Raw genomic sequence first — 7,265 nt, forward strand, 5'->3', positions numbered from 1 at the left:
TTTTTTTTTCTTTCAATTTTGTTTATTTTTTAATCAATTAATAGTATTTTACATCAAATATTAAATGTTTACAATTTTAAATTATTATTTACACTAGTTTTCTTACTTCTCTAGTAAAAGGTACATATTCAACAATTCGATCATGAATTAATAAACAATAAGCAGATACACCTGAAAGCGATTCTGATGATTCAATTTCTAATTGAACATCTACTGCTGAGGCTGTGGCTGAATCGTTCTGTTTTGAAGTGTCAACTACAATAATTGGAGCGTTTGTTAAAAAAGTATGACACGGTACGCAACGGCGACCAGTACAAAGTACAGGCACCGTTACAGCCCAGTCTACACTTTGTCAACCACCACCACGGGGAACGACAGCGCGACACCGTCGACTCCAGGGGTGGGTAACTTAATACGGAATAGCGGTGATAGCTTGATTACGCATTCAGAACGACAACCTAATAACATTTTAAAAGTTGGTAAACATACGAAATATAAAACTGTTATTTTTATTCATAGAAAAGATAATAATTAATAAATAATAATATTACATTAAACTCATTAAATTATTAAACATTATTTTGTTATTTGTTATAACTTTAATAATTGTTGTCTATGATTGAATGTTTGAATATTAAATTACTATTATTTGTTTATTCGGTTTTTTCGTATTCGTATTAGTATTTACCTACTAATTACTATTATATATATTTAGAATTGTTTATTGCTATAAAGTGTGAAGGAACTAGGAAGTCAAGTACCTACTACAAGTGTGCCTTATTTATAGTCTTCGAGTAGTTAACTCAAGTAAGTACCAGCCATTCACAAACTAAAAATTATAGGTTAATTTTGTTTAAGCAATTTCTTAATATGTTGCATAATTTATTAATATATTAACATGTGGTTGGTTTTTTTAGATGCCTTCAAAAAACTGTGTTATTTTGAATTGTGATACAACGTATAAGGATAAAACAACAATCCGACATTTGTTTCCCAGGGATGAAACACGTTTTAAAATTTGGATTCAGTGCTCAGGGAATCCTAAATTAAACAATCTCAGCATTGATGAAGTTTACCGTTCATTTGTTGTATGTGCAAAACATTTTGAAAATAATTGTAAAAGTCCCGGAACAAAAAAGTTAAATCGCAACGCTATACCAACATTAATGTTACCAAATTTACCAAATGGTTTGTATCATAAATTAATGTTTTGTGAAATGTTGATGTGTCATAAGTGCATGTATAAGTATAGTAGTTGCTTAAGTAAAATAAAGCAGGTTTTTGAGGTGTACTTGACTAACAATTTACTTAAAAAATAGTTTTTAACACTAACAACCTAGTTATTAACATATATTTAAAATATACATGTGTGCACACCTGAATGTGTCAAAACATTTGTTTATAACTAAATGTTTAATAACTTATATTATATAATATATTGTATAGGTATATTATACACTATACCTATGTATTTTTATTAATCTTTGTGTTTCATGTTGTACTACAAAATGAGTGCTTTATATGTTGTATATTTGGGATCTATAAAATTACATCTATTTGGATACTTATTTCAGTCAATGTTGTATGTCCATGTGTAAATTTAGTGAAGGTAGGAATTGTGATCATTACAGCTTTTTATGTTTCATATGTTTAAGTTTATTGTTCAATTTAATTCAATGTTGTACAATTTGTTATACTATATTAAACATAATATTTTATTTAAATTAATATCTTTGTTTTTATATTTTAGTTTACAGTGTTCCCAGAAAAAATGAAACCAGTGGAAATATTCTGTTAGATAATAAAAATATTTTAACACATCCAACTTGTTTAACAGGTACGTTTTTATTTTAAAGTTACTGACATTTATTACTATTACATTTACATTATAAAATTAAAATGTTATAATTATTCATATAATTTGTTATTAAAGATCAAGCTGAGCAGGAATCAAACACTTCGAACTCCAGAAATATACCTGTGATCTGTATAACTGATATGACAAGTAAAAAATAAAGATTAATTAATTATTAATAATGTTTTTATGTATAAATAGATAGTTGCTCTAACATGTTAACATTTTTTCTCAAGAAAATAGGTAACCTTACAATTTAAAATCAAATGTCTATATTTTTCTAGATTCAACTGAAATCTGTGGTGTAAGTTGCTTATCAGATTCAAACGAAATACCTTCAAACTTCACTCCTACAACTTTGAATTACAAAGGTATGTTATAACAAATAAAATTCTACAAATGATTTTAATTTCAAATAATATATACCTAATATTTGTAATTATTTTTTTATAGAAAGAAAAAAGTCAAAAGGGGTTTTAAGGAATATAAATATAAGGCGCAAAATAGATTTAACTCCAAAAAAAGCATTTATATATCATGCTCTTAAGGAAGCAAAGAAAGTAAATGCCACACTTAAGTATCGTGACACTAAACTTAAAACACGTTTGCTATTGGCTGAAACATATATGAATAACCATCAACAATCTTTACAAAAATTAAATAAAATCACTACTACTTTCATTGAGTCACAAATACGCACTCAATCCAAAAAAGCACGAGGGAGAAGATTTACATTTGATGACAAAGTATTTGCTCTATCGGTGTTCAAACAAAGTGGCAAAGCTTATAGATTGCTTCAAAAAGTATTTGCCTTACCATCAAAAAAGTCATTAATGAATTTACTACAAAAAATTCCATTTCACACGGGAATAAACAAAAAAATATTTGATCACCTCAAAATAACTGTTGGTAAAATAAAAAATCCATTAGATAAATACTGCACTATTTTATTTGATGAGATATCACTATCTCCCGGTTTGCAATATATACCTCACCAAGATACAGTGTTAGGCTTTGAAGACCTTGGATGTAAAAGAATAAAGCCAATTTTTGCCGATAAAGCTATGACATTCATGGTAAGGGGCGTTCGTAAAAAGTTTAAACAACCTGTGGCATTTATGTTTACAAACAGTACCATAAAAACTCCTGAACTTGTAGTTTCCATCAAAGAAGTAGTTGAAGCAGTTCAATCTACTGGTCTTAAAGTAGTTGCATTGGTTTGTGATCAAGCAAGTACAAATGTAGCTGCAATAAATAAGCTTAGAGCAGAAACCAATGCTAAATATTTAAGACTTGGTCAGGAAAATCGTCTATTTGGATTTGAGATTAATAATCAGGAAATTATACCGTTATTCGATCCACCACACATGTTAAAATGTCTTCGTAACAATCTTCTGACCAAAAACTTAAAGTTTATTTGTAAAGACAAAGTCCAACGAGTAGGAAAATGGTCACACATAACTCAGTTTTATGAATTGGACAAAAGTGAATCAGTTATTGGTGATCGTATGAATCCAAAATTATCTGATTCCCATATTTATGAAGACAAAATGAAAAAGATGAAGGTTTCGCATGCTGCTCAAGTATTCAGCCAGCGGGTCGGCTCAATTATGAAAGTTTTGGCTTCATGGCCAGGTAAGATTAAAAATGACTAAAAAAAAAATGTAAACATTAAATTATTCTTATTATTTCTGTTTCAATGTTACAGGAGGTTCTACGAAATGTCAACTTGACTCATCTGCTGTAGATACTGCAGTATTATGTCTTTTTGTGGACAAGCTGTTTGACAGCGTGAATGGTGGTACAATATCTCCACCAATTGGTAAGGATTTGAGATGTGCTGTTACTAGGTCCTCTGGTCATTGGACATTTTGGGATGAAGCTATTTGTGTACTGCAAAGTATGGAGTTTGTGTGCAAGCAAAATAAAGTAGTATCAATAAAAAATTGGATACAAACAATAAAGGGCTTTAAATATCTCTGTAAGAAATTGATAGATGATGGATTTGATTTTATTTTACTTAGAAATTTTAATCAGGACCCTATCGAAAATTTTTTTTGTTCTATTAGAAGTCATGGCATTAGAAATATAAACCCAACTTGTGCAGGTTTTATATCCTCTTTCAAATCTCTTTTAATTTCAAACTTAACCACAAAAAATTCAGTGGGAGCAAATTGTGAAGAAGATAATTGTGACGGAGTTTTAAGCAGCTTAAAAGATTTGTTATTATTAGATGAGACTGTTGAAGAAGAAGAGGAACATATCTCAAAACTATCACAAAATTTAAATTTTACAAATCCCCAAACTCAAAATTTACCATCTTCGTTTATTTTAAATAATACCAGATCATTTGTCACAGGTTGGATAGTAAAAAAAATTAAACCACTTGTCAATAATTGTAAAATGTGTAAAACTATATTAACGTCCAATATATTTTCAAATGAGCATAACTTTATTAAAATCCGTGAATATGAAAAATGTAATTTAATTTATCCAACAACTGAAGCTTCTAATTTATATAGTCTAGTTATAGATTTGTTCAATACATTTATTTCAGATTTTATAGAAAAACCAAATCTAAAAAAAAAAATGATTTATATTATGAAAAATTATATTGATTTAGAATTATTATCCTGTCCTAAACATGACTTGCAATATATCTTTTTAAACACATCTATTAGATTACTAATTTTTTCATTCATCACAAATATTAACTCAATTTTGAATAAAGGTGAAAAAAACTCAAAAAATACTTCTAATAAAATTAAGATAGCTGCTTTAAAATATCATAAAACATATAAATTAAGAACAAAAAAAATTTGTTCCATTAAATTAGGAGCCTCTTAGTATAGTTACTTACATTTTGTTGTGTTATTACTTTATTTTCATGTTTATATTGTAATGTATGCCTTTTATAAATTTGTTATGTAATTATTCGTTTAAACTATACCTATTTAATACTAGTTAAGTAACTTATTAATTAGGTACATATTGTTTTATTTTGTTATATAAAAAATTAATATGAATAATAATGTATGTATATTTTAATATTTTTAATATTTGTATAAAATATATTTCAAGTTATCAAAGTGTAAATGTCTTATCTCATTAGTATTTAATTATTAAAACATTAAAATTGCTAATTGGTGATCCTACCAAAAAAAAATGAATAAGTAAAAACTATTCAAAATAATCTTATCATCAGCTATCGATTAAATCCAACGATAATCGAATAAAATCAACTATCGATATTTTAGTTTTTACGATAACCACCGGGAGTGCACAAGTCGCAGACTGACTCAATGTTCCTTAACAGAGTGCGCTTTCTATTTAATATCTTTTCTATGGTCGACTCTCCCTCCACGCCACAAAGGCTAGGTGGGACGGGAAGACAGGTCGCCCTGGACAAGTACCGGCCGTCGGTCACTCGGTCTCTCTTACGCCGATCGTCGAACCACCTACATCAGCACGAAAACGGACACCGATCGCGTTACCCGGACCATCATCCAGCCAGGACGCCATTGTTTCCTTTCTTGTCTTACATTTCTTGTGTAACAAATACAGACATATCGGTCATACGAACCACAACCAGTGTATCTTTCTTTTTACGTCGAGTGCCACCCAACCCTTCCGTGACTCTCAAGATCACCGACCGGCTCACCGCGATCACCATCACCGCCGTAGCCGCGTCAACTTGGCTCCCCGAAGAGGAATCATCACCTCAAGACAGCGAAAAGGTAAGAGTTTTCACGCTGACACATACCTCGGTATATTTGCTTTATTACATTAGTATTAAGATATTTAGCCAGGAGTGTGTTAGCCCGGTTAGCTAGGTACCCAGTGAACGTTACGTAAGAATTATTTCTAGTACCTAACAGGGAATCCCGCGCAGCCGTGCATAACCGTGATACGGATTGGGAAGTAGTTATATAACAACCACCACCCCTCCGCAACATATACATTTCGACCCGCGACATTACCGCAGATAACAACGCAGCGTACGGGTAAGAATATTCAAACCGGTATCGCTGTCGTTGTCGTAAGCCGTCGCCGCGCGCCGCTGTCACCAGTAGGGATGGCAAATATCGTCTAAACAACGATATATCGAATAACTGATATATCGTCGAATGATATCGATGTCGATATATATCGTGATAATAGTATCGATATTTCCGATATTATCGATAAAAAATATATCTACCTTATAATTTATTTTTACCTAATTACTTTTCTATGCTCTTCAGTCTTCACTCTTCTGTGCTAATATTATGTGACATATCAAAATTTATAGTATGAGAATATTGCTGTTACAAATTTACAATGTTACATATTTCATATGAAATGTATAACTCCATTTATAAAATCAAAAAGAATTTTTTTTAATTGATTATAATTTATTTTTCAATAAAATATTCCTTGGTTTGTTCTTGTGCAAGTAATCAGTACCTACTATTGTAAAAGTAGTAAATGTATAATATAAAAAAAAAAATAATGTAAATACAATAATATAATACACTGCAGAGTACAGAGTACAGTTGTAAAGAAAACCAGTTTTAAGTATGATGATAGAATTTTAGGTATGCTGATAATTTAATAAAATTGTTATAATTTACTTTCATTTTATTATTAAAAATATTTCATTACTCAATACTCAATAGTATTGATTCGTCCTATATAAGAAGTAGATTACTGTACCAGTAATTAACTTATGCTTATTGAAATGTGACCGCAAGTCCGCAACCTGAAACACAGACATAGCTAAAACATAAATAAACCATAATTGTAAAGACAAATATTATTTTTAGGAATTGATTTAATATTTCAACTTATTGAAAAACACCTAACAACTAACAAGCAAATAAAAACAAATATTTTGGTAGAAATATCTTTTAAACATTAACTGAGAATCTAAGTTAGTTATCACTTATCACTATAACAATAAAACAATATCATTTAAAATTTGTGAATTAAAAAAAAAATATGATACAACTTTTTAATTAATAACATTTAGTTATAATAACAAATAATAACAATTTAAGTTTATATGAACATATTATTATGTATAGTAATTTATGTGACAGTAAACCAATCTTCTTGATTTAAGGAACTCATAAAAACTAACTTGTTTAGTCTTTTACCTGTCAGTCTATTTCTCTTTTTACTAAGAATTTGGCCAGTTTTAGAAAAAAGTCGTTCCGATGGCACCGATGTAGCTATAATTGATAATTTTTCCCTTGCAATTTCAAATAAATTGGGATGCATCGATTTGATAACATCCCAAGCTTCAAGTGGATTTATATTCACTGGTACCACTGGCTTGGTTAAATAATCATTTAACTATTAATTCAAAAAATAAAGTCAAAATTAAAATTCTGAAAAATTATAGCATTGGTATAGCTTTACCTCTTGA

This window comes from Myzus persicae, unplaced genomic scaffold (assembly GCF_001856785.1).
Source record: "Myzus persicae strain clone G006 unplaced genomic scaffold, MPER_G0061.0, whole genome shotgun sequence".
Classification (NCBI taxonomy): domain Eukaryota; kingdom Metazoa; phylum Arthropoda; class Insecta; order Hemiptera; family Aphididae; genus Myzus; species Myzus persicae.